At 45.1% G+C, this 26,436-nt stretch overlaps 1 protein-coding gene and 1 pseudogene across 1 annotated transcript in view; both read right to left on the reverse strand.

Annotated features, from left to right (window-relative positions):
* LOC121582951 (cell migration-inducing and hyaluronan-binding protein-like) overlaps positions 1-26,436 on the reverse strand; it is a 127,907-nt gene that overhangs the window by 86,504 nt on the left and 14,967 nt on the right. The window lies entirely within an intron of this gene.
* On the reverse strand, positions 9,614-24,787 carry LOC121583580 (annotated as a pseudogene).

Below are 26,436 nucleotides of genomic sequence, written 5' to 3' on the forward strand. Positions count from 1 at the left end.
CACAGTTGACAGTGCATGTCAAAGCAAAAACCAAGCCATGAGGTCGAAGGAATTGTCCGTAGACTTCCGAAACAGGATTGTGTTGAGGCACAGATCTGTAGAAGGGTACCAAAAACATTCTGCAGCATTGAAGGTCCCCAAGAACACAGTGGCCTCCATCATTCATAAATGGAAGAAGTGTGGAACCCCCAAGACGCTTCCTAGAGCTGGCCGCCCGGCCAAACTGAGCAATCGGGGGAAGGGCCTTCGTCAGGGAGGTGACCAAGAACCCGATGGTCACTCTGACAGAGCTCTAGAGTTCCTTTGTGGAGATGGGAGAACCTTCCAGAAGGACAACCATCTCTGCAACACTCCACCAATCAGGCCTTTATGGTAGAGTGGCCAGACGGAAGCCACTCCTCAGTAAAAGGCACATGACAGCCCGCTTGGAGTTTGCCAAAAGGCACCTAAAGGACTCCCAGACCATGAGAAACAAGATTCTCTGGTCTGATGAAACCAAGATTAAACTCTTTGGCCTGAATGTCAAGTGTCACGTCTGGAGGAAACCTGGCACCATCCCTACGGTGAAGCATGGTGGTGGCTGCATCATGCTGTGGGGATGTTTTTCAGCGGCAGGGACTGGGAGACAAGTCAGGATCAAGGAAAAGATGAACGGAGCAAAGTACAGAGAGATACTTGATGAAAACCTGCTCCAGAGCGCTCAGGATCTCAGACTGGGTCGAAGGTTCACCTTCCAACAGGACAATGACCCTAAGCACACAGCCAAGACAACGCAGGAGTGGCTTCGGGACAAGTCTATGTTTGTCCTTGAGTGGCCCAGCCAAAGCCCGAACTTGAACCCGATCGAACATCTCTGGAGAGACCTGAAAATAGCTGTGCAGCGACGCTCCCCATCCAACCTGACAGAGTTTGAGAGGATCTGCAGAGAAGAATGGGAGAAACTCCCCAAATACAGGTGTGCCAAGCTTGTAGCGTCATACCCAAGAAGACTCAAGGCTGTAATCGCTGCCAAAGGTGCTTCAACAAAGTACTGAGTAAAGGGTCTGAATACTTATGTAAATGTAATATTTCCTTTTTTTTCCCCTTTTATACACACATTTGCAGGAATTTCTACAAACCTGTTTTTGATTACATGGACAGGGGGGACCTGATCCTAGATCAGCACTCAGCAGGGCTACAACCAGGGCTCTAAACAAAACATTTTTATTGGTAGCACTTAGGAGCACCAGAAAATAAGAATAGTTAAATTGATTGAGATACAGCCTATACTGGGCCTATCTGAATTCTAGCTACTTTTGAAGCACATGCGGTGCCCTAGAAACTAACATGTAACACTGTAAACACAATAGTTTATTATAAAAGCTAAAATGTTGATATGAATACCTGTCATTGAAATGTCAAAGTCATTTGTGGAATACTAGGTTTCTACATTGTGTAAAATCACTATTTTCCTATTCAGATGCATTACATTGAACACTTTACAAACTCTTTAAAAATGTCAGGTTTGTGATGATGACATGCAAGAGATCTGTCATTAATTCATTTATCTCCTGAAGAAGCTATCCCTTTTCCTTTCTTTCTGTGCCCCCACATTTTTTGATATACTGGTCAATTTACCAGGTTATTAGCTAGCTAGCCAATGAGGTAACATGACTGAACAAAGTGTAAACAAATGGTTAACGACGCGAGTGTGTCAAAATGCGGTCCCGGCGATCCGCAATAGAAGATAAAAATGTTGCGCCGGTAATATGGGTAAGATCTTTGGACCTGGTTGGGCTAGAAGCAAGCAGTTTTCACTAGAGTAATGGTGCAACCGTGATGTTAACCAGTGGACAACTTTGTCAGGGTCATTTTTTTGGCACGTTATTTTGGTATTAATACGTGTCACATATGAGTTTGCAAACAATGTAAAAAAATATATATATATCATTGAGTTAATAAAGCCGCATACAAACTTTGCTTTCTTGAGGTAGCTCCAAAATGCAGGTGTTTCAGCCTAGCTCAGTGCTTTCTGTGGTGGTGGGGCAACCAGCTGAAAATACGGAGCGTAGGGGTTGGTAATGTTCTCTAGTTGCGCAGTGATTGGCTCAGTGTTCTGTCACTCATGTGGACATTACGTTACCGCAAAATCTACGGGGAGAGCTCGAAAATTCAAGCCCCTTGGGTGCTGCCATAGAGTTACATTAGAAGTGCCCATCCAAGAAGGCTCAAGGTCATTGGCCACAGATAAAATGACGTCAAATCACGTTATATCTACAGTAGCTTTGATTGGACTGATCATGTCAACATCATACTTTCAAAATCTTAGCTAGCAAGCTAGCAGTCATCATCACGAATCAAGTCGACAATCTACTGGCAAATCCTTTTCAATCTTTGTCATATGAAGAGAAATGATGAAGAGAAATTATAGATAAAACGTATCGGTGCTCATCGGCCATTGGACATAAACATTACACAACAAGTTGGAAATCACAAATTCAACAATGAGTGGTTTGGAAAGAAGCAAAGCAATCACTAGGCTGCTATTCAGTGGAGTGGATGTGTGGTCCAAGTCTGGGTTTAAGGGTCTATTTTCCAAGCTTAAAAGGATAAACATTCAACATCATTGGCCATGCTCTTTCTAGAGCTCTGACCTGAAGATCACTAACGTAATGATTCGCCCTTGTTTTTTTCCTGAGTTCCCAGTTGTCTTGAAAACACCATCAATCCAGAGAATGCCAGACTTTGATGACAAAGTTTGATGACAAAACTTTCCCACGAAGGACCACCGCGCCACCTTCCTGTTCAAGTGAGCACAGCACAAAAAGGTGAGTCCAAGAATGTATTGTATGCTGCTGCATAAATGATGTAATATGCCAGGGAGATATGTATACTGTATTTAAGAAAGTAAAACTAAGTGTATGTTGTGTAGTAAGCTGTTAGTAGCCCATGTACCTCACCCTAATAATTTGGTCCCTTTTCCCCTCATAATTTAGCCTTCTGTTCTGACTTTGTGGTGCACATGTAGCCTATAGCCTGTTTTAGAAAAATGGCATCATCAAATATTGTAAGAGCTTTCATTGTCTGCTTATATGCCCCCTTTATTTATCCTACGGTTCTGACTTGGTGTACAGGGAGAATATTGTAAGAACGGCCCATGTTCTGAATTCTGTCACTGTACATTTCAAAAGTGCTGAACAAATTGTTATATTGACTACGTCCGTCCTAGCTCACTCATTAATGTCTTAATCGAAATTACGGATTTACTCTTATCCGCACCTCATCCCCTTATGCCATAGTTTGTACATCTCAATTGTCAGTAGAAACCACATTTGTTTAAGCAAGTCAGCCATTTCAGCTATGTTTTTTTTAAAGGCAGTAAATGAGGCTGAATGAACTGTTTCGCTACCAGACAAGGCTCCGCTGATAGCCAGGTGTAACAGTTGTAAAGTGTTGGGACTGCTGTTGGGACCCTGCTGTTGGGACAGCTTTATGTAGGCCCTAACAGTTTGTGGGCACCGTTTGTCACCGTTATAGTCCAATTAATGTATTGTTTAGTGTTGTGTAGTGGCTTTGCTGGCATGCATTAAAAACACATTTGGGGAGTTTGCCCCACCAAGATATACATGCTAAAATCGCCACTGATGCTAACGAATCTGCACTCACTTGTTTCTCTAGGGCACTCTGAAACAACGGTACAGCCAAGCCTTATCATTGCAAAAATCATTATCTGGGAGATTTTTTTCATAGTCGCACAGTGCTCCCAAATTTAAACTGCTGGTTGCATAGCAAAATCTACTTTAGAGCCCTGCTCCTACTCTAAGACACTTAATGAATACGGTCCCTGAAGTAAAACACCTGATTCAACAAGTCAATGGCTTGGGGATTAGTTGACTAATCAGGTGTTCTGGTACTGGAAGAGATCAAGTGGAATGGATAGGGGGCTAGGAGGCTCGGGGACTAGGGGGTTAGCGGGCTAGGAAGCTGGGGGGTTAGGAGGCTCGGGGGCTAGGGGGTTAGCGGGCTAGGAAGCTGGGGGGTTAGGAGGCTCGGGGGCTAGGGGGTTAGCGGGCTAGGAAGCTGGGGGGTTAGGAGGCTCGGGGGCTAGGGGGTTAGCGGGCTAGGAAGCTGGGGGGTTAGGAGGCTAGGGGGTTAGGAGGCTAGAGGGATAGGAGGCTAGGGGGTTAGGAGGCTAGGGGGTTAGGAGGCTAGAGGGATAGGAGGCTGGAGGCTAGAGGGATATGAGGCTAGGGGGATAGGAGGATAGGGGGTTATGAGGCTAGAGGGATAGGAGGCTAGGGGGTTAGGAGGCTAGGGGGTTAGGAGGCTAGGGGGTTAGGAGGCTAGGGGGTTAGGAGGCTAGGGGGTTAGGAGGCTAGAGGGTTAGGAGGCTAGGGGGTTAGGAGGCTAGGGGGTTAGGAGGCTAGGGGGTTAGGAGGCTAGGGGGTTAGGAGGCTAGGGGGTTGGAGGCTAGGGGGTTAGGAGGCTAGGGGGTTAGGGAGGCTAGGGGGTTAGGAGGCTGGGGTTAGGAGGCTAGGGGGGTTAGGAGGCTAGGGGGTTAGGAGGCTAGGGGGTTAGGAGGCTAGGGGGTTAGGAGGCTAGGGGGTTAGGAGGCTAGGGGGTTAGAAGGCTAGAGGGATAGGAGGCTAGAGGGTTAGGAGGCTATGGGGTTAGGAGGCTAGAGGGTTAGGAGGCTAGGGGGTTAGGAGGCTAGGGGGTTAGGAGGCTAGGGGGTTAGAAGGCTAGAGGGATAGGAGGCTAGAGGGTTAGGAGGCTAGGGGGTTAGGAGGCTATTGGGTTAGGAGGCTAGGGGGATAGGAGGCTATTGGGTAGTCCAGGAAAGGTTTGGGAAACACTGGTAGAGTCCAGAGATTCTTTCAGAATTGTGCAGACAACATAAAGTCAGCTCTGATAACTGTTGGTCTCTGACACACACACACGTACACACACTCTCCACTAGTCTTCACACACCTGCCGCTAACACTTAACTAATGATTCTCTTCTCGCTGACTGAGCACAACAACAACAACAACCATCACCTACTGTCCAAGGAGATACAGTATATAAACAACTGACTAACGAGTTGTTTAATTACTTTTTTCAATTAAGGAGGACTTTTCTCCTGATGTTTAGGCACAGCGGTGGTTCTCACAGGCACAGATTAAACTGAAGAAAGAGGGAGAGAGAGAGGGGGATAAAACAGAGAGGGCATGATAGAAGAGGGGAGAGAGAAAAAGAGAATCAGAGAGAGACAGAAAGTGAGAAACGGGGAGAGAGAGGGAGGGAGGAACACTGCTGTGTGTCAGATGAAAATCTAAAAAAAGGAGAGAGTTGTGTAGCGTAGCAATCAGGTCTAGACACACACACACACCAACTCTACTCTTACTTTGGTTTCCTTTTCCTGTCTACTATCGAGCAGTTCGTTCGCACTTTACCCACACTGCCCTCTGCCCACTCAGACACAGACATACTCACATTTCACTGACCAGCAAAAATCTGACACAAACACACACACACATTCCCATTTCACCTCTGTGACTTCCACTAATGATGATGCTGCATATGTATGTCTCATTTTAATGCTGACACACACCAGCATAGTCGTTCAGAGTTTCTCAACCCCACATCAGTCAGACAGATAGCTGACAACAAAGCATTCAGTTGTAATGTTAATACAAGTGGACCTCCAGAGGGGGACAACATAGAATAAGGACAACAAGAATAATAGGCGAGGTTAAAAGGTCACACTTGTTGATTTCTACTCTATTGATTATATGGGTATGTAAACATGTTACTTTTAACCTAAGCCTCCTTCTCTTTCCAACTGTCATCATGTTCTTCTCTACCACCATCATTTCGGTCATCAGCAACCCTGACACCTGACATTTTAGTAAAGTGATTCTAAAAGTGACACAGACTGACAGAAACAGACAGAAAGAGAGAGAGAGATGGAGAAAGAGAGAGATACCCTGGGGTGAGTTTACACAACAAGTGGTGAAAGACTCTCACATTGCATTCCTGTTCTGGCTGTGGAGTTGAGACAGACAGACAGACAGACAGAGAGAGAGCGCACATGGAGCATGGAGAGAGAGAGAGAACATGGTTTTATGAATTCAAAGAATGTTCTGGATCTGTTCTCTCTCGGGACTGAACGACAGCAGTCAAAGAAATGCTGTCTGCAATCAGAGGCCTTAAAATAAAATTAAATCAAATTGTATTTGTCACATACACGTGTTTAGCAGATGTTATTACAGGTGTAGCAAAATGCTTGTGCTTCTAGCTCCGACATCTAACAAGTAGTATCTAATAATTTCACAACATATACCCAATACACACAAATCTAAGTACGGAATGGAATTAAGAATATATACATATATGGACGAGCGATGTCAGAGCGGCATGGACTAAGATACAGTAGAATATTATAGAATACAGTATATACATATGAGATGAGTAATGCAAGATATGTAAACATTATTAAAGTGACTAGTGTTCCATTTCTTAGTGGCCAGTGATTTCTAGTCTATCGGCAGCAGCCTCTAATGTGCTAGTGATGGCTATTTAATAGTCTGATGGCCTTGAGATAAACAGCTTCTATCCGTCTCTCGGTCCCTTACACACAGAGAGAGACAGAGAGAGGCAGAGAGAGACAGAGAGAGAGACAGAGACAGAGAGACAGAGACAGAGACAGAGACAGAGACAGAGACAGAGACAGAGACAGAGACAGAGACAGAGACAGAGACAGAGACAGAGACAGAGACAGAGACAGAGACAGAGACAGAGAGAGAGAGAGAGAGAGAGAGAGAGAGAGAGAGAGAGAGAGAGAGAGACAGCCAACCAGACTCCAATCAAATTACACATGCGGTCCCGAAGGCCGCAGTAATATGCAATCGAAGCAGAACTGTCCTCCCATCAACAGTCTATACTCCAACACTGCCAAGCTCATCTTCAGAGGAATCTAACTCATATAGGCCTTGATTGAAATCTTATTGAATTAAATAATTATCTATTTTAATAAAAATATTTCTCAGGCATCTTTATGCATTCATACTCAATCAAAATATCTGAATGTGTTGCAACTTAGTATTGTATTTGTATAAATTAGGGATCCCCATTAGCTGGCAGCAGCTACTCTTCCTGGGGTCCAAACATATTAAAGCACTTACATTACATATAAAACAAAATATAAAACAGTCCATAATATAACATTATTACACCACTACCTATCTACAATACAAAATGTTTAATACCACCATACAACAATATCACAATGTGTGCGTATGCATGTGTCTATACCCTTGTGTGTGTCTCTTCACAGTCCCCGTTGTTCCATAAGGTGTATTTTTACCTGTTTTTTAAATCTGATTCTACTGCTTGCATCAGTTACCTGATGTGGAATAGAGTTCCATGTAGTCATGGCTCTATGTAGTACTGTGCGCCTCCCATAGTCTGTTCTGAACTTGGGGACTGTAAAGAGACCTCTGGTGGCATGTCTTGTGGGTTAGGTATGGGTGTCTGAGCTGTGTGCCAGTATTCCAAACAGACAGCTCGGTATATTCAGGTTGTCAACACCTCTTACAAAAACAAGCAGTGATGAAGTCAATCTCTCTTCCAAGTCAATCTCTCTTCCACAGACTGACATGCATGTCATTAATGTTAGTTCTCCGTGTACTTTTAAGGGCCAGCCGTGCTGCCATGTTCTGAGCCAACTGCAATTTTCCCAAGTCCCTCTTTGTGGCACCTGACCACACTACTGAACAGTAGTCTAGGTGCGACAAAACTAGGGCCTGTAGGATCTGCCTTGTTGATAGTGTTGTTAAGAAGACAGAGCAGCGCTTTATTATGGACAGACTTCTCCCCATCTTAGCTACTGTTGTATCAATATGCTTTGACCATGACAGTCTACAATCCAGGGTTACTCCAAGCAGTTTAGTCACCTCAACTTGCTCAATTTCCACATGATTTATTACGAGATGTAGTTGAGGTTTAGGGTTTAGTGAATGATTTGACCCAAATACAATGCTTTTAGTTTTGGAAATATTCAGGACTAACTTATTCCTTGCCACCCATTCCGAAACGAACTGCAACTCTTTGTTAAGTGTTGCAGTTATTTCAGTCGCTGTAGTAGCTGACGTGTTTAGTGTTGAGTCATCCGTTTACATAGACACACTGGCTTTACTCAAAGCCAGTGGCATGTCGTTAGTAAAAATGGAAAAAAGCAAGGGTCCTAGACAGCTGCCCTGGGGAATTCCTGATTCTACCTGGATTATGTTTGAGAGGCTTCCATTAAACACCCTCTGTGTTATCAACGCCATGCGAGTCAGTGGAGATACACCTTCAAGGGCCAGAGCCGACAGAACGCCATTGAAAAACAACCTAATATATTAGTGGCTTGATAGGTGGGATTTTTCTTTTACAGAAATTATGCATCAGGCTTTTTCTATCCGTGGCACTCACAAACAATCCCTGTTGCATGATGGGAAGTAGCGAGACTGAACTACACATAAATAAGCCAGGTTGTCTGATAAATGGGAGCTGACACGCGGCCGAGCAGCGCTGACGCATGGCGTTGATAACTTTTCCCGAAAGCTCAATCTGGGATGTTAACAAGTTCAGCTCATCTGCATGTGCCATGCATCAACGAGCCAGGGAGCGCACACAAACGTAAACAGGGGCCGTGCCCAAATGTCTCCTATTTGCAAGTCTGATGTGAGTCAAGGTGTTACACACACACACACTCTCTCTCTCTCTCCCTCACACTCACATTTGCAAGTCTGATGCCTTGCTTTTTCGCCTGGCCTGGCGCAGTATTAAACAGTTGGTTAGACAGCGCTGCCCTGTCATTTGCCCAAGATGGAATATTGGTCTGTAGCACATTCATCTGCCTGTGATGTCTCCCCACCTGACAGCTTGGCTGATCTCTACAGCCCTAATATGTCTCTCCACTGCTGTATTACACCCCCATAATGGATTACACAGAGAGTACCGTCAGACAGCTGTCCTAAAGCAACGTGTCTGATACAGAGACGAGCAGAGATGCTACAAGGACACTCATGATTCCTGAGGCTGTATGTATCAAGCTCCTCAGATCAGGAGTGCCGATCTAGGATCAAGTCACCCTGTAATCCTGTTCAGTATGTGTTAAACTAATGAAAGGTAATGAATGAATTAGTTATGTTACTAATCCATCATATGACTTTGTGTTAAGCTTTAGAGAAGACAGAAGAACGAATTAGTCCACTGTGACATTTGACATTGAGATTCACGCTAACGTTCAGATAAATCAAATGAATTAATGAATTCTCTACAAATGCATTTGATTTCAGTCAGAACTGTGACACACGCACACACACACGCACACACTTCTGAGTTTTGAGACCCATGTAGGGAGTGACTATCAGTTTATATTTATTACAAATGGTTGTATTTCCATCTCAAAGTGGTTTATCCTGAAACTAGTTCATACAGTACGACTATATCAGCTTTTTATTTAAATATGAATTTGGTTTTTAATACATAGCTATACTGTAGATAGCTAGAAAGTATTCACACCCCTTGTAGTTAATTAGGCCGGGATTCAGTCAGATGCACTGTCGACAAGTGTACAGCATTTTATTTAGCTCCTTTTATATTTTTAAGACACTTCTACCCTTTTCATACATAGGACGCCCCTGTGCTCCACCAGCAGACGAAGGGTGGCCAGTCGCAGCTCCAAGGAGCACCAGTTACTGCGCAGGTAGTGACGACTCACCAGACACAGGGTATGGCGGCTGCCGTAGAGGCTGTCTGTGATGTTGTCCATGATGTCCTTCCCCAGCTGGAAGTCCCTGCTGTGCAGACAGAGACGCAGGAAAGGAGGCCCCTTTTGCTCAAGGCCCGGTAGCAGCTGCTCCACCAGCCAGCGCACGTCTCTACCGCTGTACCACACAAAGGCATCATAGAGGTAGCGCTCTCTGGGGTTGGGCCTCCGCACCGCCTCTTCTAGCCAGCCACGGGCAATGTGGCAGAAGGCCAGCAGGTAGTCCCCAGCCAGGTGATGGAGCAGCACAGCCAGTATGAAGAGGAGCAGGCCCAGGGAGGTGTAGATGAACAGGATAAAACCCACATCCAGGGAACAGTGGGCCGCAGAGTACCTGTGGAAGTTCTGGATACCATTTTCATTTTTGCATGTCATCTCCAGCTCTCCCTCAAGCCAAAAGATGACCTGGACATGTTGCTGTCCCCTGGCCCAGTTGTCCAGCCAGGTATTATCACAGCTGCAGTGCAGGCGAGGACCGAAGAACTCCATAAACCTCAGGCTGGTCAGGGGCTCTGGGAACCGGTCCAACATGCTGAACTCCTCGAGAGCATGTAATTGAATCACACTGAGGTACTGCAGGTCTCTGCTCAGCTCCTCCTCGAGAGTAAGGATCCTACATTCGATAAGGTTCAGGCTCTCCAGTCTGGTCAGATTGTGAAACATGACGCCCAGTGCTGGCTGAACGATGAGGCCCACTTTCATCAGCGTCAGACACCTCAGCTGCACAAGCCTGTTCAGGTCACTCATGTCCACAAACTCTGGTGAGAAAACCAACTGGATCTGAAACTGGAACTCAAAACTCATGCAGGGAGGTGAAGTACTTTGCAGCAAAGTGAGACCCACACAGGAGATATCCTGTTATGGCCTTGAGGTGGACAACTGACTGGAAGAATGGTATCAAGCAGTCTTGGAAAATCACATTAGATAGAGTGGTGAGCTGAAGGGCAAAGTCTTGTTTTGGGGTGCTGTCGCTGCCGATGGTGATGTTGAGAGTATCCCAGGAGCTGATATTCATGTGAGTCAGTCCTTGAGGGAAGACACCAAATATATGGGTCAGATTTAGACTTGTCTCTGACCCACTAGGAGGAGGTTGAAATTCTAAATATACGTTATTTAGGGAGGTGAGGTGGATGAATGCTCAATGTTTATGACTGGGTTATTTTTCAGCGTTAGGATTTACAAGCTGTGTAGGCCAAAGAAACTGTTCTCTGTAATCTGAGAAATCTTGTTATCACCTAGTTCTAAGAACCTCAGTTTACCATGTCCCTTAAATGTAAAGTCCACAATAGTGCTGATTGTATTGCATTTTAAATCCAGCCATTTCAGATTTATCAAACAATAGAACTGCTCTGAGGTGATGTTTGGAATGTGAAAATAACGCAAGGCAAGTCTCCTTAACAGAAACCTCCATGTCGTTTAGATTCTTCAAATAATGGATCAAGCTCAAATCAACACTGGCCTCAACACCAGCAGAAAGGTGGATGTTGAGCACCTGAAGCCCTTGACAGTTTCTCACTGCAGACGCTGAGTAGTTCACAGTTTCAAGGTTCCATAAATCAAGTTCTGTGATTGAGAGTCTCAACACTGTTTCACAAACAGACTCAAAATGAATGCTTTCCTAGTTAATAATAATAATAATAATAATAATAATAATAATAATAATAATAATAATAATAATAATAATAATAATATGCCATTTAGCAGGCGCTTTTATCCAAAGCGACTTACAGTCATGTGTGCATACATTTTTTTACGTATGGGTGGTCCCGGAGATAGTCATTTTGAGACACCAGTACTGCTCTGACACCAACAGAGATGTTCTTGAACTTCCTTATTTCGATCGTCTTCAAGAGGTGAATTTTTCATTGCTTGACGCTCGCCGGTTAGAAAAAGGAGCATTTGGATGCTTTAAAAACATCTCATATCTCAGTTTGCCAAGCATTGATGAGCCACAGACACAGCTTCTGCAGTCTGGTATCAGCATTCTGCGTTCCTTTTTTTTTTCAAACTACTGTATACAAAAAACTATACAAAACGTATGGTTTGTATAGTCTTCATGCAATAGTTATGTCACTGTTACTACTAAGACCAACTTAATGTAGGATAACACAGATTGATCAACTCTAAGCATCCATTTCTAGCATTGATTACATAGCTGTGGCTGGCCTTGCGTGGGGTGATATACTCACGCACGCACGCACACGCACACACACACACAGAGACATACACACACAACTATACACACACACACACAACAAAAGGCTGGCCTCACATGGGGTGATCTGACACACACACACACACACACACACACACTTCTGCACTTTAACACCCATGTAGGGAGCGACCAGCATCCCCATAATAATGTAATCTAATCTACTCTAATTGGGCCCTCTGTGGAGCTGCACTATAACTGTGTAATGGCCTGGATTAGACATGGCATGTGACACACACACACACACACACACACACACACAGGGTGATACTTGGTCTAATCTGATGGGAGTCATGAGGTGAAACAACAGGCCATTATTAAAACCAACACAGCGCTACTTACCTTCTTAACTGGAACCAACAGACTACAGATGTTTAGCATACTAGTGGTTTTAGCTGAAGCTAGAATCTCTCTTCCAATGTTTTTATTGTAATTTTCAAAGATCCACAGGTTCATAAAAAAAAGTGTATCTTATTTGTCCTTGTTCTCATTCCCCAGGGGAGAGGAAGCAATGATCAGACTGCCAACAATAGCATGACAGTATAGAACAATGTTCTGTTTACACACTAGAATCTCAATGGCTGCCATGCTAGCAGCGAACGTTCAATGACAATAGTCACAATGTGTGTCCTTTTATGCAGACAATGATATTGGTGCTGCGATAACAGCAATTGAGCTCAAATGCTTACAAATTGTATTATCATAGAGAGCCAACATGGAGGATGGCTTCCAGACCCTGTGTTGTATTTCAATGGCTTCGGTTGAAACTGGAATTACATTGCTCTCTCCCCATTGTGAGCCCTGATTGTGAAATGTGAACCCTGCTGTGCTAATGACTGATTGAAGGGGAACAGGATGTCCAGCCCGCACACACACACACACACACACCTCCTACAGATGTTGTCAACCAGAGGAAGATGCCAGTAAATCAGACTAGTCACAATGTGGAAATGAAAGGCTGTTGTGAGACAAAGAGAGAATAAGGGAAGAAGAGGGGTGAAACACTCGTCTTTCAAGATTTCAGGGTCTGTGTATATCACTCCATCCCCTCTCTGCTGGTCCACAATTAAGGTGGCACGTGTCATTCCTCTGAGTGTGTGTGTGAGTGAGTGTGTGTGTGTGAGGCGCGTGTGTGTGTGTGTGCACATGTGCGTGTGAGAGCATGTGTGTGTGTATTTGTGTGCATTCTCAATTCTCTCTCTCGCTGATTACGGCAGGTTTTTATTGAAGGGTCTGGGAGTGTGGGCTGGCTCAGGGATAAATCAACACAGAGGTGCTGAACACTGTCTCATCATCATTACTATTACTATTCATCTTCACAAGAGCCTTTCAGACACTACCAGACACACACACACACACACAGACACACAGGCATGCACACACACACAGTAATGCACACACACACACACACACACACACACACACACACAGCAGCATCAAAGCGCCTCTATTCCGGCTAGGACCCAACACCAGATGTTGAGAGTTTGGTCATAAAATGAGAATTTCCCTTTAGGCTCTATATGGAGAATATAGGCTACATACAAGGGATGTATTATATATTTGGGAAGCTACGACTGCATCCCAAATGGCACTCTATTCCCTATACAATGCACTACTTTTTACCAGAGCCCAAAGGGAACTTGTGAAAAGTAGTGCACTATTGTAGGGAATAGGGTGCCTTTGGGACGCAGCCTATATCTGTTTCTATGCAGAAGCTTTGTCCATGCAAAACAAGCAACCCACCAAACAACCAATCAATCAAAATGTCTGCACTAATCTAGAATTTCAGTAGCTTCCCAGGTGTAGCTTAGTCAGTCTGACAGTGCATTATCCCAAAGCTATTATTGCCCACAGCTCTCCAAAGAGCAAAGTCTTTCTTTATAGCTAAGTCAATAGTATTATTTAACCTCTGACCCCTAACCATGTTCTGACCTCAGACTGTTGTTTTCCCTAACAGGCTTTTAGAATGTTATCCTGGATTCTTACACAACCCTCACTGCTTCCTTTCTGTAATGTAACTAAGTTTGAGCTGTGTGTTGTGTGTTTTGAGCTGTGTGTTTTGAGCTGTGTGTTTTGTGTTGTGTATTTTGTGTTGTGTGTATGTGTAGCGGAGGCGGTAATAGTGAGCTAGGCTTTAGCTCAGTGGGCTAGCACAGTCATGAGTCATGCAGATGACTCGGGTTTGATAGCAGGTGTTTAGCTATGCCAGTATAACCATTGGTAACACATGTTCACATGGGGTGTAAAGATGTTGTGTGTTTGTGAGAGAAAGGTGACCCCCGACCCCCACAATGTAGAGAGTATTTCTGTAACAACGTCGGCGTAGGTGTTTTTCTGTATGACCGCGAGGGAGTAATGTGTCAACGTGAGAGGGAGAGAGGGAGGTAGGGACTGAAGGATATAACTTTCTGTGAGAATGAGGGAACACACACACAGGTAATGAGGGTAACATTTGAACCCCCTCAAAAAGGCACAGCTTGTCTGTCAGGAATCAGAAAAACTCCCACACACACACACAAACCGATGGAAAATTTGAGCTTCCTGAAGAGTCATCAGCGTGTGTGAAAATGTCAAGACTGACTTTAGTTTCCCACAGCTCACTGAACATACACCTCTTAAACAGGCACCACTGACCACACCTTACAGAGAGAGGAAGAGGGGAGGGGGAGAGGGAGGGGGAGAGAAAGAAACCATCAGTTCATCAATCCTTCTCTCTTCTCCTGTCTTTCTCTCACACCCTCAGTTCATTGTTGAGACCTTGTTAATTGTGCCAGTCACTGTCACAAAATACCTACTGCTGTGCCTCACACACACACAGAGAGGGAGTGAAAGACACACACACACACACTGTGGCTTGGTCATGATTCAATGACAGAAATGTCTGCCTCTTAATGTCAGCTGTCTTTCTATTCAAATGTTGCTGTCTTCTAGAAAAAGATAATGAGGGTGTGTGTGTATATGTCTGTCTGTCTGTCTGCTAGAAAAACAAAGTCTGGCGGGCAGCATGTCAGGCTGAAATGGTTTAATAACTTGTTGAACGTCACTTACATTATTTTAGATGGTGCTTATCTTTTCCATTCATCTGGAGAAATGTTTTGATGGAAACTGGCAGACAGTTGTGCAAGGTTGAAATGGCTTGCTGATGCACGTGTGTGTGTGTATGTGTGTGTGTGTGTGTGTGTGTGTGTGTGTGTGTGTGTACGATAGTCTAACCCTAACGTCTCCTATCAGCCCAACAGAGCAATATGACTGACTCCAACTCCCCAGTGAGAGGAACGTTAGGAGCACTCTGAGAAAACTGAGCGCAGGAGCCAACTTAACAAAGTCACAGGCTTGACATATTTAAAGGTTTTCTGGCGTACTTACAGTCAGTTCCAAAATCTAAAAACACAAACGCTAAAACCCTAGGTGAATTTAGGCTTTCTACCAATCTTTAGTTTTGACGTTGAAAGCAATAAGTTGAAGCCTATGCCGTATTAATATGTCTCAAAAATTCCTGTCTGATGTCTTGAGAATTCCTCCGTTTTAACATGCGAAGCTCAGCAGAGCTTTAGTTTCAGTGGTGCTCGTCTAGTGAGAGTAGAGCAGCGACTAGATGCCTCATATGATGAGTCTTCACTTATTCATTTCATTCATTTTCTCATCCCTCGATCCCACCCTCCTTCCCTTTGTCTCAGGAGGAGAAAGGTTCTCATGGAAGGCTTCAGTCAAGTGTCTGCTCATCTGATCTGAATGGTTTCTATTTAAGACAAGTAAGGCCTCTCTCTCTCACACACACACACACACACACACAGACGATGCACATTCAGACACAGACGACACAGACACAGACAGACACAGAAACACACTGTGTATTAATGGGTGGAACGCTTTCTTCCTCTCTAACTCAGCCACACACTTGCATAAATGAAGTCAGCACTCGACACAGACACAGCCCCTTTATTATGTGCCACGGTGTCCACTCAGCACCACACAGTAAATCACAGGCCTATGTAATAACAGGTTAGCGAGCACTCAAGTGTGTGTGTGTGTTTTCTTTCTAACAGGGCACTATAGTTATACTCTTCACTAACTACTACTAGAGGTTTGTCGAGCTCGTAGGATCAGTCTTTCCCAGCCAAAGACACTCTCCTTCAGCACTTCTGGTTTTTAGTCAGACCATAGTAACACATTTAAAAGGATAGTTAACCTAAATTACAAAGTGACATACTGCTTTCCTTTACCCTTTAAGCAGTCTATGGACAAGGTAATACAGCATTCCATGTTTGGTTTATTTACCTGGCCAATGTCTCCGAAAATATCATTTTTTTTTGCATTCGTGGCAAAAAGTCCAATGCAAGTCAACATCACTGATATTAGCATTTCCGCATTTCATGTCTAAATCCATTTCTTAATTTGGATGAACTATCCCTTTAAGGCAAGGCAAGGGTAAATACCAGCTCTTACATCTAGAAAATAACCACTTAAAAAGACAGTCATTTCCTGCAAACTGAAGCTGTTCTGCATGAATTGTTGTTGTGTCCGACGATAGATAAGGCGGTCTGAAAACCCTCTCATTGCCGAAACAAAAAGCATAAAAGGATAATGACTTATTGGTGCATCCACAGCCTCTGTTATTATGTGAAATGGGACAGGATGCAATTTGGTTGGAGTGGAACGTGTATGTGTGAAAAAGCCTCTCTGTGTGTGTGAAGACTGTGTGTGTTTGTGTGTGTGTGCATGCGCGTGCGCGTGCATGTGTATGTGTGTGAATGGATGAATGAAGTTGTATTTTCATGTCAAGTCGCCAGTTGGCAACCCACCCCTTACGAGATTGGCACATAAACAAACATTACAATAATTCACAGTGATAATTCTTCTGGACAGTGCACACCGCATAAAGAATGAGAAATAAATCAATCCAAAACATTAGATAAGGTTAGACTGGTATTACATCATGGCTGAAGCACACAGCAGGGTGGAAGACAAAGGTGATCAGAGGGCTCTGGGAGGAATAGACAGAGTGGAAGAAAAGGATGAGAGGGAGAGAGAGAAAGGTTCATTATTTATTAAAAGAACTGGATGTTATAGGGCCTTCCTTTTGAAATGAAGCTAGCTTTCTGCCATTAGAGGAGAGGAGAGGAGAGAGAAGGAGCGTGGTATAGATGATCAGAAGAGAAAGAAAGAAAGAAAGAAAGAAAGAAAGAAAGAAAGAAAGAAAGAAAGAAAGAAAGAAAGAAAGAAAGAAAGAAAGAAAGAAAGAAAGAAAGAAAGAAAGAAAGAAAGAAAGAAAGAAAGAAAGAAAGAAGAGTGCAGAAAAAGAGTGAAAGAGAGAGAGAGACAGAGAGATAGAGAGAAAGAGAGAGACAGAGCCAAAATACAGACAGGCAGACAGACAGACAGACAGACAGACAGACTGGCAGGCAGGCAGACAGAGAGAGAGAGAGAGATAGAGACAGAGAGAGAGAGAGAGAGAGAGAGAGAGAGACAGAGAAACAGACAGAAAGAGATGCTTTCTAGCTATGATCATCAGAATTCCTATAGCATGAGATCAGTCTTCCACTGACAAGTAATGACACAATATGAAACCTACATACACTGAGTGAACAAAACATTAGAAACTCCTTCCTAATATTGAGTTGCACCCCTTTTTGCCCCCAGAACAGCCTCAATTCGTCGGGGCATGGACTCTACAAGGTGTCTAAAGCGTTCCACAGGGTTGCTGGCCCACGTTGACTCCACTGCTTCCCACAGTTGTGTCAAGTTGGCTGGATGTCCTTTGGGTGGTGGACCATTCTTGATACACACGGAAAAAACTGTTGAGCGTGAAAAACCCAGCAGCGCTGCAGTTCTTGACACACTCAAACCTGTGCACTTGGCACCTACTACTATACCCTGTTCAAAGGCACTTAAATATTTTGTCTTGCCTATTCATCCTTCGATTGGCACACATACACAATCCATGTCTCAATTGTCTCAAGGCATAACAATCCTTCTTTAACCTGTCTCCTCCCCTTCATCTACACTGATTGAAGTGGATTTAACAAGTGACATCAATAAGGGATCATAGCTTTCACCTGGATTCACCTGGTCAGTCACGTAGACACACATCCAGTAAATCCCCCACCTGACTCCATGTCACTCTATCAAACTCCACATGCTAAGAACACACTAAGACAATACGGGTGTCATTAACACGCAACATGATCAGTGGAGTGTGTACTCCTTGGCAGGCAGGTAGGCAGGCACAGGGTAAAGTGTATGTGTGTAACGTGTGTGTGTGTTTGTGTATGTGTGTGTAACGTGTGTGTAACGTGTGTGTGTTTGTGTGTGTGTATGTGTGTGTAACGTGTGTGTACGCACAAACGTACACACTGCTCCTTCCAAAATGGCAAGAATATCATAATTCCGGACTGTTGTATATCTAACACTGTGCTTGTGTCCCAAATGGCACCCTATTCCCTATGTAGTGCACTACTTTTGATTAGAGTCTCATGACCTCTGGTCAAAAGTAGTGCATTATATATGGAATAGCGTGCCATTTGAGACTCAACTCAACCTGTGTGTTGTACAGATAACTTCTCGTGCTGTTTCCTGACATAGTTGGATTCTATTGAAAGCTCAGTTTTTCTACACACACACACACACACACACACACACACACACACACACACACACACACACACACACACACACACACACACACACACAAACACACACCACTAGCACAATGCACACACAAGCATGTGCGCACACACACTCACACAGACAACACACACACACACTTGGTGTTCTGCTTTGTGCTGGACAGGATTAAAGGCGGCATGGGGTCCAATTAGACTTCCAAAAACAACCACGGTGTGGGAGGAGCTACTGCTGTGTTTGTGTCTCTTTGAATCAGTGTGTGTGTGTGTGTGTGTGTGTGTGTGTGTGTGTGTGTGTGTGTGTGTGTACATACATGTGTAGGTGTCAGAGGGAGAGAAAGAGAGAGCGAGAGGGAGGGAGGAGAGGGAGCATCCCAAATGGCACTCTGTTCCCTATATAGTGCACTGCTTTTGACCAGGGCCCATAGGGCTGAAAAGGTTGCCATTTGGGACGTAACCAGGCAGTCAATATTAGCTGGGAGTAGAGGGGAGAAAATCAGGCTAATTCAGGATGAGATGAGCTAATGTGGGAGGACAGTATTGAACTGGCAGTTACACACACACACACACACTTACTTGCACAAGCACACACACTCCCACTCACACACACAATCTCATGTGCGGGTGCATATGCACCAAGCGTGCGTGTGTGAGTGGGAGTGTGTGTGCTCATGCAAGTAAGTGTGTGTGTGTGTGTGTGTAACTGCCAGTTCAATACTGTCCTCCCACATTAGCTCATCTCATCCTGAATTAGCCTGATTTTCTCCCCTCTACTCCCAGCTAATATTGACTGCCTGGTTACGTCCCAAATGGCAACCTTTTCAGCCCTATGGGCCCTGGTCAAAAGCAGTGCACTATATAGGGAACAGAGTGCCATTTGGGATGCTGACCCCATGACCTCTATTAGGGCCAATAAAACCCATTAGACTTTAATGTAAATTGTTCCGGGGACTTTTCAATGCTGAAATTTACATTTTACACACCACCCTTCCTTGTCATTTCCTCCCCCGTCCAGTGTCAGTGCCACCCAGCCCCAACGGAGGACTGAGAGGGCAGCGCCCATCTTACAAGGGCTACCACACCCCCTGACCTGGCATAAAGAGAGGAGGCAGACAGAAAGACAGAGGGTGTGCGTCTCTCTCTCTCTTTCTCTCTCTCCCTATTTCTCTCTCTCTCTCTTTCTCTATGCATTGTTTGGCATATCGGATGCACACTGGCCGAGGCTTTTCAATTCCGGTGAATGGCTTGCGTCCATGTTACACACAATGGCCCCAACAATAACACACACACACAATGGTCCTGTACCCTTTAACTGAACATGTCCATGCCAACTGCTCACAATGGTTATGCCTGAATGCACGCACAAACACACACACACACACACACAGAATAGTAAATACACACAGAAGTGTAGGCCTAAACAAGTGGGAAAAGGCCTGGGAATCCTCAATATGCCAGAATGCTGCGTTTGAACCATAGTCTACCATGTGTCAATAGAAGTAGTGAGTGTGAAACCTCAACATGAGTTCCTGAACCGTAGTTCACATCATACACACACACACACACACACACACACACACACACACACAGACAGACAGAGGTATTCAATCTATTCCAGTGAACGTTAAGGTTTGCATAATGTGTCAAAGGCACTTTACTATGCTTTAAAACTAATAATTATTATTTATTTATTATTATTAAAACTACACATCTGAGCGGTAGCGGATTGCTCTCTTGTGTGTATGGAAGCATTGTGGAAAAAGGGGGATTTCATTGAAAATGGGATAGAGGGAAAGAAAGAAAGAGAGAGAGAGAGAGAGAGAGAGAGAGAGAGAGAGAGAGAGAGAGAGAGAGAGAGAGAGAGAGAGAGAGAGAGAGAGAGAGAGAGAGAGGAGAGAGAGAGAGAGAGAGAGAGAGAGAGAGAGAGAGAGAGAGAGAGAGAGAGAGAGAGAGAGAGAGAGAGAGAGAGAGAGAGAGAGAGAGAGAGAGAGAGAGAGAGAGAGAGAGAGAGAGAGAGAGAGAGAGAGAGAGAGAGAGAGAGAGAGAGAGAGAGAGAGAGAGAGAGAGAGAAGAGGGCACAGTAACAAGCCGGGGAAGATGTCCCATTGTCCTATTCATTAGTCTGGATAGAGTGATGGGGAGATCGCCCAATAAAAAAGATACAGAGAGAGAATAGAGAGAGAAACTGGATCAGACCAAGAGAGAGATCAGAAAGGCAGAGTGGTGACAGCAAGTCTAAACCCTGTGAAGACCGCCAGACCAAATTACAGATACATGGGAGAAACAAAGGAGGAGGAGGAGGCAGGAGGCAGGAGACATGGCAGGAGAGATGTTTTTGTGTAACTGACACCTTGGTTCTGGTTGAGAATGTAATTCTCCAGACAGACTGGACTTAAGTAACAGACATGCTATGTACCATAGGATCGGGTTAGCTTTGTGTGTGTGTGTGTGTGTGTGTGTGTGTGTGTGAGCGCTCTAGATAGATTTAACTGATAGTAACACACACATAAAGCCACAATGACCATGTACTGTAGGATCAGGTTAGCTGATGTTGTTAACAATACACAACTCTGTGACACCGTGTCTCTCTCCTTGTTGACTAGTAAAAAACAGGGCTGTTTAGAAACCACACTGTCATGTTGAAATGATGCAACACAGCAGCGAGGCAGACAGCGACACACACACACTGAACCTTTGATCCTAACCTGATGGGACTGACTTTCAACCTGAGTTGTCTGCATGACTCCAGAACGAGTTGTACCTCTGACCTAAAGCTTAGACATTACATCAATCTTCTGGGCCCGTATTCTCAAACCCAGTAGAAGTGCTGATCTACGGTCAGTTTTACTGTTTAAAATCATAATGATTAAGAAGAGGGATCTGATTCTAAACATTCGTACTCTGAGATGCTTTATGAATATGGGCCGTATGCCTCAAGCGTCTCCGAGTGGGAGTGCTGACTTAGGATCAGTTTGGCCTTTTAGATCACAATGAATAAAAACACATGGATGAATCCATACTCTGAGATGCTTGGTGAATACAGGCTCTGGTCTGAGGGATTGTCATTACGTAAGCTTTAGATCAGTGAACCACCTCTGCTACAGTGGCTCAGACACAAAGTAGAAAATAGGAGAGTCCCCAAAGCACACTGACCCTCATTTACTCTCTAGTAAAAACTCATGAAGACATTCTTCCATTAAACTCAAACCCGAATATTACCATGCTCCACAAAGGGAGTTTTTGGCTGAGAGTGCTGGGTGAATAGTTTGAGGGAGAAACCACACACACAATACTCAGGGTGGATATTTAGAGGGAGAAACCACACACACAATACTCAGGGTGGATATTTAGAGGGAGAAGTCAAATTGGGCAGTACAATATGTGATCAAGTATTTATCCGGGGTCCAGAGATAGAGAGGAGAAAGATTGATCACTCTCCCAACACCAAGCTAACAGAAAAACTGTCTGGAAAGCATCTCTCTCTCATCTTTGCTCCATCTCTTCACCATGTGGACACGCTCACTCTGTTGCACTCTCTGCCCTGCTGAGCACCCACTACACACACACACACACACACACACACACACACACACAGCTACGGTAAGGAGTGCATTCTTCAGTAGTGTACTGGACCATATTCCACCTGGGAAGCTCCCCAAAACCAACCCATTCACCACTAAATGCACTGAGTGTGTGTGTGTGTGTGTGTGTGTGTGTGTGTGTGGACGTGTTTAACAATTCTTGTGGGGACCAGAAGTTTCCACAAGAATAGTAAAAAACATCCGGGGTCCACTAACAAAAACATTGTTAGTCCCCACGAGGTCAAATACTATTTCTAGGGGGTTTAGGGTTAAGGTTAGAATTAGTGTTAGGGTTAGAATTACGTTAAGGGTTAGGGTTAGGAGCTAGGGTTAGTTTTAGGGTTAGGGTTAGGAGCTAGGGTTAGTTTTAGGGTTAGGGTTAGGAGCTAGGGTTAGTTTTAGGGTTAAGGTTAGGTTTTGGGGTTAAGGTTAAGGTTAGGGTTAGGGTAAGAGTAGTATGGGTTAGAGTTAGGGTTAGGTTTAGGGAAATAGGATTTTGAATGGGACTGAATTGTGTGTCCCCACAAGGTTAGCTGTACAAGACTGTGTGTGTGCTTGTGCCTGCGAGTGTGTGTGCCTGCACATGTGTGTGTGTGCATGTGGGTGTGTGCGTGTGAATGCATCCATTCACTCCTCTCCTCTCCAGCTGAGTCCAGACTCTAGCCAGCCTTTCCTATTTCACCTGGCTCTCTACCATTGGAATCTACAGCACTTCTGTCCCTCAACAGGAAAAAACACACATTAACCATTATAAAACACAAATTAACCATTATACAACACACATTAACCATTATACAACATAAACATTAATTAACATGAGATAATAGCATGCTTCATAACAGTTGTCAGCTATGACAGCATTATTAAAGATATGTCAACGTACATAGAAACATACTCCATCCAGCCTGTTCCTGGATCAGTGTGCTCCTACACATGCTATTCCACTCTGTATGTCACACACACACACACACACACACACACACCCAACAATTCACCCCAAAGCCATCCTGGTGCCATAACATGCTGTGTTAGCACACACAGTGGCCTCCACCCACCCAAACCCTTGAAGAGAGAGAGAGATTACTGATCAAAACCTTAAAAAAACCTTGACAGAGAGAGAGAGAGAGAGAGAGAGGGGGGGAGTGAGGGAGAGAGAGAGAGAGAGAGAGAGAGAGAGAGAGAGAGAGAGAGAGAGAGAGAGAGAGAGAGAGAGAGAGAGAGAGAGAGAGAGAGAGAGAGAGAGAGAGAGAGAGAGAGAGAGAGAGAGAGTATACTGATCAAAACATTGACAAAGTACAGGCTCAGTGAGCACAGCCTTGCCATTGAGAAGGGTAGACACAGGAAAACCTGGCTCCCTGTAGAGGAAAGGCTGTGCAACCACTGCACCACAGCAATACCTGAGACAGAGCTGCATTTCCTGACAAAATGTAAAAAATATAAAACAATTAGAGTGTCATTTCCCCAAATTTGAAGACGTCTCTGATTAGAATAGCCTACCCGTCCTTTTGGGGGAGGACACAGAGAGCTGTGGGTTGGCAGCACACTACATTGCTGCCTGCCATAAAATGAGGGACAGTGTCTGACAGACCGACCAACCTGCACACGTCCTCTATGCCATTGTTATTGTTATTGTTCAATGTATGATTATTATTACCCTTGTTGTTACTGATTGTCTGTTGACAAAGTATGCTTTGGCAATATGTGCATTGTTACATCATGCCAATAAAGCAATTTAAATTGAAAGTGAGAGAGAGCGAGAGTGAGCGCAAGACCGAGAGTGAAAGCAAGAGAGAGAGAGAGAGAGTGAAGAGAGAGAGAGAGAGAGAGAGAGAGAGAGAGAGAGAGAGAGAGAGAGAGAGAGATGAAATTGGAGGGCTGGAGAAACGGAGAGGAGAAACATCTGTGGAGATAAGTGATGGGAGTTGTAGAAGCCCCATGGGAGGGGGAACATGGAGAGAAGTGCTGGGGGCTGTAGAAGCCCCATGGGAGGGGGAACATGGAGAGAAATGCTGGGGGCTGTAGAAGCCCCATGGGAGGGGGAACATGGAGAGAAGTGCTGGGGGCTGTAGAAGCCCCATGGGAGGGGGAACATGGAGAGAAGTGCTGGGGGCTGTAGAAGCCCCATGCGAGGTGGAACATGGAGAGAAGTGCTGGGGGCTGTAGAAGCCCCATGGGAGGGGGAACATGGAGAGAAGTGCTGGGGGCTGTAGAAGCCCCATGGGAGGGGGAACATGGAGAGAAGTGCTGGGGGCTGTAGAAGCCCCATGGGAGGGGGAACATGGAGAGAAGTGCTGGGGGCTGTAGAAGCCCCATGGGAGGGGGAACATGGAGAGAAGTGCTGGGGGCTGTAGAAGCCCCATGGGAGGGGGAACATGGAGAGAAGTGCTGGGGGCTGTAGAAGCCCCATGGGAGGGGGAACATGGAGAGAAGTGCTGGGGGCTGTAGAAGCCCCATGGGAGGGGGAACATGGACAGAAGTGCTGGGGGCTGTAGAAGCCCTATGGGAGGGGGAACATGGAGAGAAGTGCTGGGGGCTGTAGAAGCCCTATGTCAACACTACTTTGCATCAGGACTACTGTGTGACTCACCAGCATAACAACCACCGCTACCAAGGGCATAAAAAGCCTGAACACACACAAACACAATAAACTGCCTGCACCTAGCCAAGGGTAGAACACACACACCAAGGACACCCTGTGAGCTACCCTCTCCCTGGCCCTGCTTCTTATGAAGGTAAACGTGAATAAACATTATGTTCAGGTGGCAGAAGTCTGTTCTTACCGCTAGCCTTCCAACCTTGTAGCCTTTTCATCCCCATAGCTGCTTTAGTCACAGAAAAATAAAACCTATTTGCCTAATTAACTTCACCTATTCCGGGGCCACATCCCAAATGGCACGCTATTCCCTATATAGTGCACTACTTTAGACCAGGGCCAACAGGGTGCCATTTGGGATGCAGAACGTGTCTCTGTATCCCATCGGAACACACAGATGGTTTTAGATATTCTCACCCCAAGAACAAAAAGAAAGAAATAAATGAATCTCTCAAATGCCAAGGTGTGTATAATAGGTTACTCTCCCCTCAGCTATAGCTTCTCACCTTAGCCAGGAGACAGGGCTTGAGTCTTAAATGGCACCCTATTCCCTATACTGTATAGTCCACTACTTTTGACTGGAGCCCTATAAGCCCTGGTCAAAAGTAGTGCACTTCGTAAGGATTATGGTGGCATTTGGGATGCAGGCAAGGTGAAGGTAGAACTCATATAAATCCCAGAATCAAAAGAAAACCAGCTTTAATGAGAGAGAGGGAGAGATGGAGCAAGAGAGGAAGGGGGGGGGGGTGGCACAGATATAGAGAGGGGGGGTTGAGAGAGAAAGGGGAGGTTGAGTCAGTGTGTGTGTGTGTCTGTGTGTGTGTGTGAGTCTGTCCATTAGTCTCTCTGTAAATGGGCTCAGGCTGCCCATGGTGTTGAGGCTGGACATCCCAACTGCTCTCTGCCCAACCCAATGGGCCCTGGTAAAAAGTAGTGCGCCAGCCTTGTGACAGCGCAGGATACGATCCTCACAACAACAAAACAGACTGGAAAGTTCCTCTCATACAGCTGTGTGCTGGAGGGTTTAACTGTTTCCATAAATCAACTGATGGGTTGATTGATACTGTGACTGAAGGTTTGCCATGTCTGTTTCTCATTGTACACAGAAGCCCATAAAGTAAGACAGTTACACGCCATCAACTGATTATTCACACACATGGGCACACACACACACACACACATGGGCACACACACACACGGGCACACACACACACACACACACACACACGCCGACTTGATCAACCTGCCAGTGTCCTTTTAAAGGGTTCTTCAAAGAACTTATAGGGGTCCCCCACAGTTTCAATTTGAAGAACCCCTAAAGGATACTTCAGGAAACTTTTATTTTTAGAGTGTACAGTCCTCTCTACCCAGCCTGCACATGGTTGACATCAGCCAGTCCTCTCTACCCAGCCTCCACATGGTTGACATCAGCCAGTCCTCTCTACCCAGCCTCCACATGGTTGACATCAGCCAGTCCGCTCTACCCAGCCTCCACATGGTTGACATCAGCCAGTCCTCTCTACCCAGCCTCCACATGGTTGACATCAGCCAGTCCACTCTACCCAGCCTCCACATGGTTGACATCAGCCAGTCCTCTCTACCCAGCCTCCACATGGTTGACATCAGCCAGTCCTCTCTACCCAGCCTCC

The sequence above is a fragment of the Coregonus clupeaformis genome, chromosome 12 (assembly GCF_020615455.1).
Source record: "Coregonus clupeaformis isolate EN_2021a chromosome 12, ASM2061545v1, whole genome shotgun sequence".
In the NCBI taxonomy this organism is placed as follows: domain Eukaryota; kingdom Metazoa; phylum Chordata; class Actinopteri; order Salmoniformes; family Salmonidae; genus Coregonus; species Coregonus clupeaformis.